This window comes from Armigeres subalbatus, chromosome 3, assembly GCF_024139115.2.
Source record: "Armigeres subalbatus isolate Guangzhou_Male chromosome 3, GZ_Asu_2, whole genome shotgun sequence".
Lineage (NCBI taxonomy): Eukaryota > Metazoa > Arthropoda > Insecta > Diptera > Culicidae > Armigeres > Armigeres subalbatus.
Window position 1 is genome coordinate 305,842,409 of NC_085141.1, and position 13,634 is coordinate 305,856,042.

The window sequence follows — 13,634 nt, forward strand, 5'->3', positions numbered from 1 at the left end:
CCCAGGTTAGTAGATGGTAGATGATGAAAAAAATTTAATGTACTTTACCTTAAAAATTTGCTTTTTATGGCAAAAGTATGCAAAAATGGTAATTGATTTATGGCCCAAAAAACTCAACATACAAATTTTCACGCCACACAGTGGCGGAAAGCCGGACAAAACCTCAATTATTTAGTGATTTTTGTGATTATCATATATATTGAATGTGCTAGTTCGAAAAATTTTTGATTGTAGCTTGTAAATTAAATTTTTGGTGTCTTGTAGAAGTTCATTTCGTAAAGTGTCTCCCGAACAAATATGTATGGGAAAATGAGATTTGGCTAAAATTTTTTTGGGAAAGATTCGAAAAGATCTGGTATTAGGGTAACTGTCCTGTTTTGGACCCCTAGACGAAGTGGATCCCAATATATGCTTACACGCAGAAAAACATATTGTAGAAACAACAATATTTCGGTTTGAATTCAACAATAAATATTGTTAGCTCAGGGCTAATAATATTTTCATTTTGAAACAATCCAGAATATTGTTGTTTCTACAATCATGATTTGAGTTGCATTATTGTTGTTTCAACAATATTATTGTTGGAACAATCATCAATGTGATTTTGTTTCAATGACACAAACATGATTGATTCAACAACAATTATTGTTGAAATAATGAAATGTATAACCAAAATTACCTTTTTCATGCAAAACAAATAAACAATAGACGAATCCAAGTAAAAATAAGAAGAAGAGACACGACGGTGTTAACTTTGACAGATCCTACAGCGCAGCATAGGAAGATTATTTTAAAATGCTTATTATAAATTCTAGACAAATTGTAATTAAAATCTGATTGATGTACGATACGGAAAAAGTTCTGAATTACTTATTTGGAAACTTATCTCATTTTTTTTTGTATATTTTCCAAAAATGTATCTATCATAAACTTCGGAACTTTTTCCGTATCATACATCAATCAGATTTTAATTACAATTTGTCTAGAATTTATTATAAGCATTTTAAAAAGATCTTCCTATGCTGCGCTGTAGGATCTGTCAAAGTTAACACCGTCGTGTGTCTTCTTCTTATTTTTACTTGGATTCGTCTATAACCATACGACGATTCAGTATAAATATATCAATTTTATTTAACATAATTTATTAATATTTGAAAACCGTACAACATCGCCCAATGAACGTACTTATTGTTGTTTCCGAAATACACGTCCTCCATGGTTAGGTTTATGCCGGTTTTGATCCTTTCTTCCGGTCATCGTTATTTCCGTAAATCTTCTGTAAAACTAACGGAAGAGTTATTTAATATTACAAAATATTTGGAAAATAAATTTGATGTATTACCTGTATAGTCCATAAAATCTGTTGTTTTTAAAATAGTGTGATGTGGCGAAGTTTCTGTTACGAAATAACTTGACAGAACAATTTTACATTTCTCGTTCATCTCACAGCAAACAGCAAACGGAACTACACTTCAAAGAATACACGCTGATAGAAATTCATGCAAGTTAAAATCAACAATAAATATTGTTGAAATGACAATTATTTTGTTGATTCAAACAAAGAATATTGTAGTTTCAATAATATACATTTTTAAGTTCAACAATCGACCGTTTATTGATTCAACAATAATATTGATTAGTTTAATCATACAAAATTTCGCTGCGTGTATATCTATTGAAGTACAGGTTCGATATGGGCGGAAATGACACCATTTCAAAGATGAAAGTCTTATTTATGAAATAGAAATTCGAATTGAGCTTCAGTTATTAATAAATCAGTGAAATTTGCCATTTTCTGAAATGAAAATATTCTTCATTTTGGACAGTGCAACATATTTTGGACCCCCAAATGTACACATTTTTGACACTCCCAATTCAGTCTCTTCAAAGTCGAATTTCCAATTCACTCTGGTCAATTGAGCCGAAGCCAAGTCTTATCTTTCGATTGGCATGCATCAATGAGAAGATTCTTGCGTTTTAAATTCACAATTTCGACAAAAACTTATTGTGTACGTTCTGAGATTTTCATTGATGTATACTTTTAAGTGTAACGCATTGTAACGCTCGCCTTCTTGAACAAACTAATTTCCTCGAAATTTCATCTAATTATCACTTTTTCGCACGGGAAGCCAGTGAAACAGATACTGAACAATATTAATTTCCTGCAAATGGAATGGAATTAGCAGCGGCATTGTTTTTAGTTCAGAAATCAGAAAAATGTCGCCAGAAGGGTCCAAAATGTGTAGGGGTCCAAATCAAGTTGGTTACCATATGTATCAAAATCTATTTTTTTTCTACTCTCCGGTGGTTAGTGTGGTGAATTGCGCATAGCTGCGCCAAAGCTGGTAATTGACTGGTGCAATGTAAGAATGAGGACGCTGTCTTTGTTCTAGATCCTAGGGCCTGAGCTTGCGGAAGCCCTTGGATAACATAAAGTATGACGGATAACCATTTTAGCCTCAAAATGAATTCAACGTTTCAAAATTACTCTGTGGTGAAGTTTTGAACGCAATCTCAGGTTTTGTCCGAGATTTGTATGAGGGCCCGCCACTGTGCATAGTAGCACTAAGAGTATGTACCATATTGTCTATCCGGATCAAAGTTAGAACGCTTTTTATACCGAAGTTGGATTTTTCTCCAGATACAGGCAACTTTCCCAACTTCGGAAGTAGTGCGCTAGATTCGCCTAAAGATGCGCTAAACCTGGGAGATGCGGATAGAGTTAAAACGATTGTCAAAAAATCTCCATTGCAAGCTGTCAAAAAGTATCCATCGCATCGAGAGAGTTTGTGAGCATTCTGAGCGTAGCCGAGAGAGTACACGTGTAAATCAACTCATACTATTTATAGTTGATTTCTAACAAAACTCAGTTATTTGGTGTCATTTCAAACCTATCGAGGAATTTCGATAAGTGAACAGCATGGTTTAATTTTACGATCGGAACAATAATTTATGCAATGCGCCAAATCGATGAAATCTTTGAAATTAATTTTTGAAAGATAAACATAATTATGATTCAATGTGAGAAAATCGTAACGTGTACATTGAACACTGAGAGTAAATTTGCGGATTTCAAGCGAAATATCTTGAAAATTAGAATAGATCGAGTCCGCAGCTCCCAGCGCTAAACAAAGCATCAAATAGTTCATTCATTTTTTATTTTTTTAGTCTACATCTAAACAGATAACACTGAATCAACAATTTGACACCACAATACACGGTTCGAGGCCGCATATCTCCATCCTCGAATACGCCCCACGCATCTTTGCAGAGCTGCTGTCCGACATTCTTGCAACATGTCCTGCTCATCGTACTTTTTCGGTTTTAGCTACCCTCTGGATACTGGGTTCGCCGTAGAGTAGGGCGATTTTTTTGTATTCCTTTATTTATTTGTTAGGCACTCTGTGTTACTTAACCGCTACTGTGCCGAGATCTACTGTGGTATTCTGCTCTACAGAATCCACACAGAATCTATTTTTAGATTTCCATTACCATTAGGCTTTCAGCGATCGTGTACGTACACGCACGTTTCACTCACACTTTTACTCGGTTTGTTTGCAACCACGAGCAGCTGTCACGGCAAAATCAAATGGGATTGTTTGCAACCACGAACCTGCGTTCGTGTTGGTAAGAAATGTCGGCGAGACCCTAATTATTGTTGTCGTTGCCAGTCCATCTCATCGTGAGACCATTGTGTCCGTTTGTCCATGTGGTGTATTCAATGATCGTTGCATTGTTCGGTTGCCATTAATCCGGGTAACGTTGGAGGAATGCCTCCGAGAAGAACAAGTTGTCAGTCGTCATCAGGCAGCCGTGACGGTAAGGCGCGTACCCCAAATGCCACCGTATGGGCTGCGGATCTGGCGACTGACGAGGGTTTGGTGGAGGGGCTGGGAATCGAACCCATGACCATTCGCTTGTAAGGCGAACGTGTAGCCAACTACGCTACGGGACCCCCGTGAGAGAGTTGGGCGATCTCGTGGCTCATTCTTCGCCGCCGCACACTACCAAAGATGGTCCTAAGCACCCGTCTCTCGAATACTCCGAGTGCTTGCAAGTCCTCCTCGAACATTGTCCATGTTTCATGTCCGTAGAGGACAACCGGTCTTATTAGCGTCTTGTACATGACACATTTGGTGCGGTGGCTTTTTTGTCCGCAGTTTCTTCTGGAGCCCGTAATAGGCCCGACTTCCACAGATAATGCGCCTTTGTATTTCACGACTAACATTGTTATCAGCCGTTAGCAAGGACCCGAGGTAGACAAATTCCTCGGCCATCTCGAAGGTATCCCCGTCTATCGTAACACTGCTTCCCAGGCGGGCCCCGCGGCGCTCGGTTCCGCCCACAAGCGTGTACTTTGTCTTTGACACATTCACCACCAATCCAACTTTTGTTGCTTCACATTTCAGGTGGGTGTACAGTTCTGCCACCTTCGGCCGACAATGTCCACGTCATCCGCAAAACAAATAAATTGACTGGATCTGTTGAAAATCGTACCCCGGCTGTTACACCCGGCTCTCCGCATGACACCTTCTAGCGCAATGTAGAACAGCAGGCACGAAAGTCCATCACCTTGTCTTAGTCCCCGGCGCGATTCGGACGAACTGGAGTGTTCGCCCGAAATCTTCACACAGTTTTGCACACCATCCATCGTTACTTTGAACAGTCTGGTAAGCTTCCCAGGGAAGCTGTTCTCGTCCATAATTTTCCATAGCTCTACGCGGTCTATACTGTCGTATGCCACCTTGAATTCAACGAACAGATGGATGGTGCGTTGGGACCTGGTCTTCACGGCATTTTTGAAGGATTTGCCGTACAGTAAAGATCTGGTCCGTTGTCGAGCGGCCGTCACCGAAGCCGGCTTGATAACTTCCCATGAACTCATTCACTAATGGTGACAGACGACGGAAGATGATCTGGGAAATTACTTTGTAGGCGGCATTAAGGATGGTGATCGCTCGGAAGTTCTCACACTCCAGTTTGTCGCCTTTCTTGTAAATGGGGCAAATAACCCCTTTCTTCCACTCCTCCGGTAGCTGTTCAGTTTCCCAGATTCTAACTATCAATTTGTGCAGGCAAGTGGCTAGCTTTTCCGGACCCATCTTGATGAGCTCAGCTCCGATACCATCCTTACCAGCTGCTTTATTGGTCTTTAGCTGTTGGAGGGCATCCTTAACTTCCCTCAAGGTGGGGGCTGGTTGGCTTCCATCGTCCGCTGAACTGACGTAGTCATCTCCTCCGCTGCCTTGACTTTCACTGCCTGTACTCTTAGCGTCATTCAAATGTTCCTCGTAGTGCTGCTTCCACCTTTCGATCACCACACGTTCGTCCGTCAAGATGCTCCCATCCTTATCCCGACACATTCCGGCTCGCGGCACGAAGCCGTTGCGGGATGCGTTGAGCTTCTGATAGAACTTGCGTGTTTCTTGAGAACGGCACAGCTGTTCCATCTCCTCGCACTCCGCTTCTTCCAGGCGGCGTTTCTTCTCCTGAAAAAGGCGGGTCTGCTATCTCCGCTTCCGTCTATAACGTTCCACGTTCTGCCGCTGCGTCCTTCTCCTCCAGAATCTGTCTGCACTCTTCATCGAACCAATCGTTCCGTCGACTTCGTCCCATATACCCGACGTTGTTCTCCGCTGCGTCGTTAATGGCTGCTTTAACTGTATTCCAGCAGTCCTCAAGAGGGGCCCCATCGAGCTCACCCTCTTCCGGCAACGCTGCCTCGAGATAGTGCGCGTATGCAGTGGCGACATCAAGTTTCTTCAGCCGCTCTAGGTCGTACCGCGGCGGTCATCGGTACCGAACATTGTTGATGACGGATAGTTTTGGGCGCAGTTTAACCATCACCAGGTAGTGGTCAGAGTCGATGTTAGCGCCACGATATGTCCTGACGTCGCTAATGTCGGAGAAGTGCCATCCATCGAACAGAACGTGGTCGATTTGTGATTCTGTCTGCAGTGCTGATCTCCAGGTGTACCGAAACGGGAGGCTGTGTTGAAAGTAGGTGCTGCGAATGGCCATATTCTTGGAGGCGGCGAAATCAATTAGTCGTAGGCTGTTTTCGTTCGTCAGCTGGTGAGCGCTGAACTTCCCAATAGAGGGTCTAAACTCTTACTCTTCGCCAACCTGAGTGTTCAAATCTCCTATGATGATTTTGACGTCGTGGCTTGGGCAGCTGTCGTACTCACGTTCCAGCTGCGCGTAGAATGCGTCCTTATCATCTTCAGTGCTTCCGGAGTGTGGGCTATGGACGTTGATTATGCTGAAATTGAAGAACCGGCCTTTGATCCTCAACCTGCACATTCTTTCATTGATCGGCCACCACTCGATCACGCGCATATCGCCCATCACTATGAAAGCTATTCCCAGCTCGTGTGTGTTGCCGCAGCTCTGGTAGATGGTATGATTACCTCTAAACGTTCGCACCATTAATCCCTTTCAACAAACCTCCTGCAGCGCTACGATGCCGAATCCACGGTCCTTGAGGACATCGGCGAGTATGCGTGTGCTCCCGATGAAGTTGAGAGATTTGATGTTCCACGAACCGAGTTTCCATTCGCTAGTCGCTTTTCGTCGCGGTGGTGTTCGCCGATGGTTCCGGTCCGTACTCTCTTGTTGATTGTTCGTTGCGTGAGTTTTTTTTGGCTGGCTTGCAGGGCCTGACACCAAACCCTCCTTATTTCCGGTGGACCATGGTGCACAGTTTCACTTAGAGTCCCTCGCTGGCACTCGGACAATGATCAGCCGCCCCTAACATGGAGAACAGACGCTGTTGTGAGCCGATCCTGACATGAAGATCAGACGCTCAGTAAGATTTGCACCTCCGGAGAGGACCACCCCCCCCCCCTTCCCTGTCAGCATACGACCATAGTTCCCACCGGAGTTGGTTACCCGATCCCCCTAAGGTTGCTCGTATCCCGGCCAGCACCAAGGGGACCAAGGACCGCAAGATGGGGTCTATTTTATTCCTTCAGGTACGCGAAGTACCAATGGTACGCTTTACCCAGCATTTGCCGTGCCAATGTAGATGAAACTATTTGGTAAATTATTAGGATGGGAACAGAGGGGTAAAATAGATCTCCAAATAAATAAAAAGCTACAAAACCAGATGATCGTAACCGCACTTCTTAGATTTGATTATTCCGATCCAACTAGCAACTAAATATAGCACTGAACTTCAGAACAATTTGATCTAGCGATTTTGCTAGTTTGCTTCGAAATTCTTAGTGTAGTATTTTTATGGTTTTTTATCTGTCAATAATTAAATACAATCTCTCAATCTCAAAAAATAACGTCAACTAGTCATGTTTTTTACATAACATCGCGCCGTCTTAAACTTCCGTCCAAAAATATTGTCCCACCAGTTCCTCCATATATGGGTGACGTCTTAACTGCAAGAACGATGGTTCAAAAACGATGTAAAGCACAATCCAATGCTTTAGCTAGTTTCCATCCATTCGAAAGTGTGAACATTTGTTTTGGTACTTCAACACGGTAGTCTATTCCTCGGTGAAAAAAGCAATAGTTAGATTTCTCAAAAAGTATTGCAAGCTGTTACTACCCAAGTACTACTTCTTAGCAAATCACACCTTGGATGGTTGTTTGGAAATATGTTCATATAAGGTTAGAAAAGATTTTAGGAGAAAAACATAGAATCGAGGGTATCCCATTACCTATGAGATAAAATTGGCCAACCCGATACCCGATTAGAACTGGTATAGTCCATTCAATCAAACATTTTGTTTAGATTGTATCTCTGTAATATTAGGTTTGAAGGTTAGTAATTCAAAATGTAAGAATGGTACACGGTTTGACGTTTTTGACAATAAACTGATGGTTTGCAGAATTAGGTTTAAATTGATAATGATGGAGGATAAAGGGCCGCACAATCGTTAGATGCTACAAAAACAAGCCTATGGTAACCTGATGCAAGTACAAAAGAAAAATATAATCTGAGAAGCAGCTCCACCAATAAGCTATGTTTAAACGCTACGAAATTGCTCATTTGTCGTTAAAAATAATTGTTTGTTTTTCGCATAGCTGTAAAAGCAACCAGTACCGGTACCCCCAGTAATTGTAGCTTATTCAAAAAAAACATCAACAAGAACTTTCCCCGAATTCGTTCATTTTTGTTTTAGTTTGCGAAAGACGTGCTTATTTTGGTACTATTTTACTTCTGTTGTTCTGCAAATAGTTTGTTATCTAATATAGATCAGTGAAGAATAAACATATCTATTGAGACGAAAAATATAGATGCATTGAAAGGAAGAAGAAATAGTGTTTTTAAACTTATGTATTTTCTGCTAGAACTCACATTAAAAACATGATGTATTTTTTGACATTTATTTTTAAAGGACTATTTTACCCTAATCTCCCTTAATGAAAAATCCTGATTTTTAATTTCTACTTAGACAAAAAAGCTTGGACAGTTTTCACCAGATCAAAAAACATCAACATAAGTAGGGTCGAAATTTTTAGCGAACTTTCTTTTGAATAAACAATGCTGCAGAAAATTGCGATTTTCTTAGAAATTCTTGAGTTGGTGCTTCTGAATTATATATAAGATGAAAGCTCTTTAGTTCTTTAATTGCCTTGCGGGTTTAGTTTTTTATCCTAGATCTGTTGGTGAAAATTATTCACTTTGAAAAAGCGACAATTTTTTATCGAAAAAGTCCATTTTCTCCAAAAGTAAACAACTTTATTTTCCATATTAACCACTTGGTATGAAGTACTAATTGAGTAGAAAAAGTGTGCAAAATTAAAAAAAAATCGGTCAGTCATTGCCAAAGTTATTGCATTTTTTCGTTTTGTCGATTTTTGAACAATAATTTTTGAAGAGCCGTTTTACCCCTCTTCCCCTCAATGAAAAAATCTGGAAATTTGCAAAATGTCTTCTCTTACATATGTATATGAACAAATCCTGAAAATTTCATCTAAATCGGAGAATATCAATAGAAGAGGCAAGTAGCAACCGTGGGCGGTCAATCATGCTTATGCTCATGCTCTAATATGGATCACGCCCTTCCATACAAACGATTTGAAATTTGGTGAGGGGATTCCATTGTATTTATTATTAACGTATATTGAAACTATATTATGTTTAAAATAGAAGGGGAAGAATGGGATCGCCAACTTCCTATTGTTGACATTTCGTGGGCAAACGGCGGGCTTTTCGTCCCATCTATTGGGTCAATCTGGGAAACGAGGGCTTAGTTTTTTTTATTATTAGACAATTTTAGTAACTATACACACCATCACGTAGCCGATACATCTATTAGTAGTAAACGAGGGCTTAGTTGTATTATCGATTGTATGAACTTTCTTCTGGAAGGAGATTCCCTACTCATGCCGTGAATTTTCATAAGTGTCTTTGCTTAAACCACCCCACCCATTTTTGACCCTTCACACAGGAGTTTGATGAAATGCATTCAATAATGTAAACAGGATCAAATCGTTGTCAGATATGACCAGTGCTATCGGCAGGTGCCTTGCTACAATAGATGGTAGTATCATCATCATCTACCCGGGCAAATTCGGTTAAAAAATGAGAGCAAATTGTTATTAAGCTCTGCTTCTGAGATTATATTGAAAACAGAATTTGATGTCAAGGTGGACAAAATGTTTTCCTCCGACGTGGCCCATCGTGCAGCATCACTCATTTTTTTACCTCTGCTTCTAGCGTTTTCACCGCGTTCGAGCGTATGGGTAAAAACCGAAGGGTAAACAAGCGAAGGTGAAGAAAAAGGCCCTGGTAGCTATATAATATAATATACTAATTATAATCAGGGATGCCAGGGGATATTTTCAAATGTCTTCACAGTTGAGTAAAAATGTCTTCAATATCAAAATTATGATTATCAGTGAAAAAATTTCAAAATCCAATAGATTTGTAATTTCAATCATCTCCTTGTTTTATGCATCGTTTATTTTTACACACTCAAATTGTTAGAATTTAAGAGAATATTCTTTTAAATCTTCATGAGTAAGGGAAATGACTTTCCCTTGGATTTCCTAATATTCTTTAAATATAATTCCAACGGATTTTTCTAACTGAATTTCCTTGTGGAATTCTTCAGAATTTATTTTTGAAGAATTGCTTGTAGGGATTCGGAAAAATTCACCGTGAAATGGCCAATACCGACTTCCATAATGACCTGAAAAAAACTTCCATAAGATTTTCTGAAGAAATTTCCGGAAGAATTTCTGGAGAAACTTCAGGATAAATTCTGGTAGATTTTTCAGAGACTTCCAAAAGGAATCCCGGGAGGAATTTCCGGAGGAATTGCTGTTGGAACATCCAAAGGATTTTCTGAAGGAACTTTCAGATAAATTTCTGAAAGAACTTCTGGATGAAATGCTAATGGGATTTTCTGGAAGAATTTCTGAAGGATTTTTCTGAAGAATTCCAGGAGGATTTTCCTGAGGACTTCCTGAAGGATTTTCCTGATCAATTACCGTCGTTCGGGGTGACATTGGGCCTAGGGGGTAAGATTGGGTCAAAAACGAAAAATGTTTCAACTCCTAATATCTCAGAAACTGTTACGAATTTTAATGAAAACTTCAAACGGTTCGAAATTATATTAAAATTCACGTCTAGGAAATCACAAAACAAATTCCAAGAGCTAATTGTGCTCGTATGATAATGATTGGAATTTGAATGTAAAACTATTGAGCGAATGAACCCGTATTAAAATAGTGTCAGTAATACCCCACAAATCTATTACATAACTAGTTTTTAGATCGATGGATACCTGGTTATCATGTTACGATAATCTGTTGTTGTTTTATCGAATTTTATTAATATTTATATAATGGTTCTGGTTTTTCGTAGCAACGAGCAATGCACGCAAAAAATGGGGTGAGATTGGGCCAAGCCTTCAGTTGATTTGCCTTACATAGTTGGTAAGAGCCGTAATGTAGGCAATTATTTTGAATTAACGATTGAATCGTTTCATCGTCACCGCTGAACTATTTCATTTGGCCCAATGTCACCCCCTGTGCGGGGTGAGAATGTGCCAATTTTGAACAACATATAACTTTGAAGAATTGCCATAATTCATTATTTTTCCCCAAACAGCGGTAAATGTATTATTCAAGCTTGTACCAAACTAATTAAAACTTGATTCCAATGTTAACTACTAGAGCTTTGTAACATTTACTTGGAGCATACCACATTTTGGCCCAATGACACCCCCGTTGGCGGTACTGAAAAGATTTCTGAAGAAATATCTGAAGAAACTTCCGGAAGAACTTCTGGATAACTTTTTGGAGGAACTTCCTGAGGTATTGCTCAGGAATATTGCGCAGGAATTTCCGGAGGAAATATCAGAGAAATTCCAGAGTACAGTTCAAGAAGTATTATTGGAGAATCTTTCGGCAACATTCTCGGAGCATCATCAAGAGGAATTCCTGGAGAAACTACCGAAAGGATTCTTAGAGGAATTTCCGAAGGAATGCCTGCAGGAGCTTCGAGAGCAATTCCTGAAAGATCTGCTGAAGGAAGTCGTGAAAGAAACAAACTGAGGAATTTCTGAAGGAGCGACTGGAGGAATTTCCGACGGAATTCTTGGAGGATCTAACGGAGAAATTTCTGGACGAACTTATGGAGGAGCTGCTAGGGGTACTTCCAAAGGAAACTCTGGAGAAATTTTCTGAAAAATCTCTAAAATCTCTAAAGAAATTGCTGGACGAATTCCTGGAGGAATTTCATGGGAAATTTCAGAAAGAATTCCAGAGATGTATTTACTGGAGAAATTCTTGGAGGGATTCCCAGTTAAAATACTGGAAGAGTGCCCAAAAATATTTCTTGAAAAAATATCAAAGGAATTCATGGAAGCATTCAACCATGAACTGTAACGAGTTTACCCTGAACTTTCTACTGAGTCTTTAATAAAAACTCTGGCGGTTTTTCTTAGGAAATTCCTCTGATTTTTTTCAGAATTTTCTCCTGAACAAATAAAAATAATTTACGGTGGCTATTCTGAGAAATATCCATTTAACTCCAGAACAATTTCAATTTCTTGTCGACATTCGTAAGAATTTTCTATGAGAACTAAAGAAAATTTTCTGAGAAAATGAAACTAATTTCCTGTGAAAATTTTCGTTTAAATGTGGTAGAGTAGAGTGGGGCAAGAGTGCGCGTGGGGTAAGAGTACGTTTTCGATTTTTTGAAGTAATAAAAAAAGATAAACTAGCAGCACTGCATCAGTTTGACAGGTATTCTGGCCAACCATTATCATGTGTAATTGTAAACGATTTGAATAAACAACAAGGGAGATATGGAGTTAGATAACTTTTTGGCCATTTTGCTAAAAATAATTGGATTTCCGCAACTAGTATTTCATTACCATATATACGTTCAATCAGGTGAACATTATACCATTTCGATAACCTATTGTATAGAGTACTTTATGGTACAGAACACCAATCCGGTTGGTTTTCCAAGAAGTCAAAACCATTACTTGAATATTTTTTGGGACTGTGGGGTAAAAGTACGCAGGAACCGGTGGGGCAAGAGTACGCATATGAATCTTCAAGTTATGATGTCGAACCCGTATCTCCGGCCGAAATAAGATTTCTTACAAAGCGTAAAGATCCACAACTAAGAAAAAAGGGACAGAATTCGAAATTATCACAAGTTTTTAGGATAAGTTGAAGTAGTTCGGTGTTAGAAAGGACTTAGCGAACAAACCACTGAAGCGAAATAATGAAATTGTATTAGGACTTGTTGTACACCTAAACATAGTACGAAAACACAACTTCATCTAAATAATAATTTCATTTATTAAAAAGAAACATTCATAAATTACGCAACGTTTAGCTGGGAGGGGTTGCGAGATGTGTGACGATCCATATAATTTTTAGAGGATTCATACAAATAGTGTAAGATAGGGGGGGTGGGGGAGGTGTGATGAAATAGCCAAAATTTACGTTACGTGATTGGTGGACTTTCTTTAAGGAAAATCCCTTTGTATACGCCACGCGAAACCTGATATATTTTTACTTCTGCAGTTTTTTGTGTATAAAATAACAATGGCTTGTCGTATGAAAGTTCACATTTCTAGGACCCCCCCCCCTTTAAGAGTTACGTAATCTTTAAACATTCCCTAATATATGCTCATTAAACATCAATTAAATGTTATTAGCGTTATTAAATGTTAAACATCAATTAAATATTATTAAATGTTATAAGCGTGTGAATATATACTTAAAGCACATGATTGGATAAATGCGTACTCTTACCCCACCCGATGCGCACTTTTACCCCACCGGTGGGGTAAGAGTGCGTTTTTCACTTGTCTTGCAATAAAGGTTCTACTAAAACGAATCTCAATAATTCCAATATTTTTTTCACTGGGTAACATAAAGGAAGAGTATATGAATCATCGACACTGATTTGATATCCAGAAGCTTGCTTCATAAGGGCCACATGATCGATTGAAAACTAAGTGCGTACTCTTGCCCCACTCTACTCTACATTAAAAATCCGAAGATACATCCCTTAACTTCCAAATACAAATGATACTCCGGATTTGTATTTGAAAGACAGAAAGACAGACAAATTTAGACAAATTTCTTCTGGAAATAAGCATGAATTCTTTGAAGGAGCTCAGATGATTTTCCTGCAAGAACTT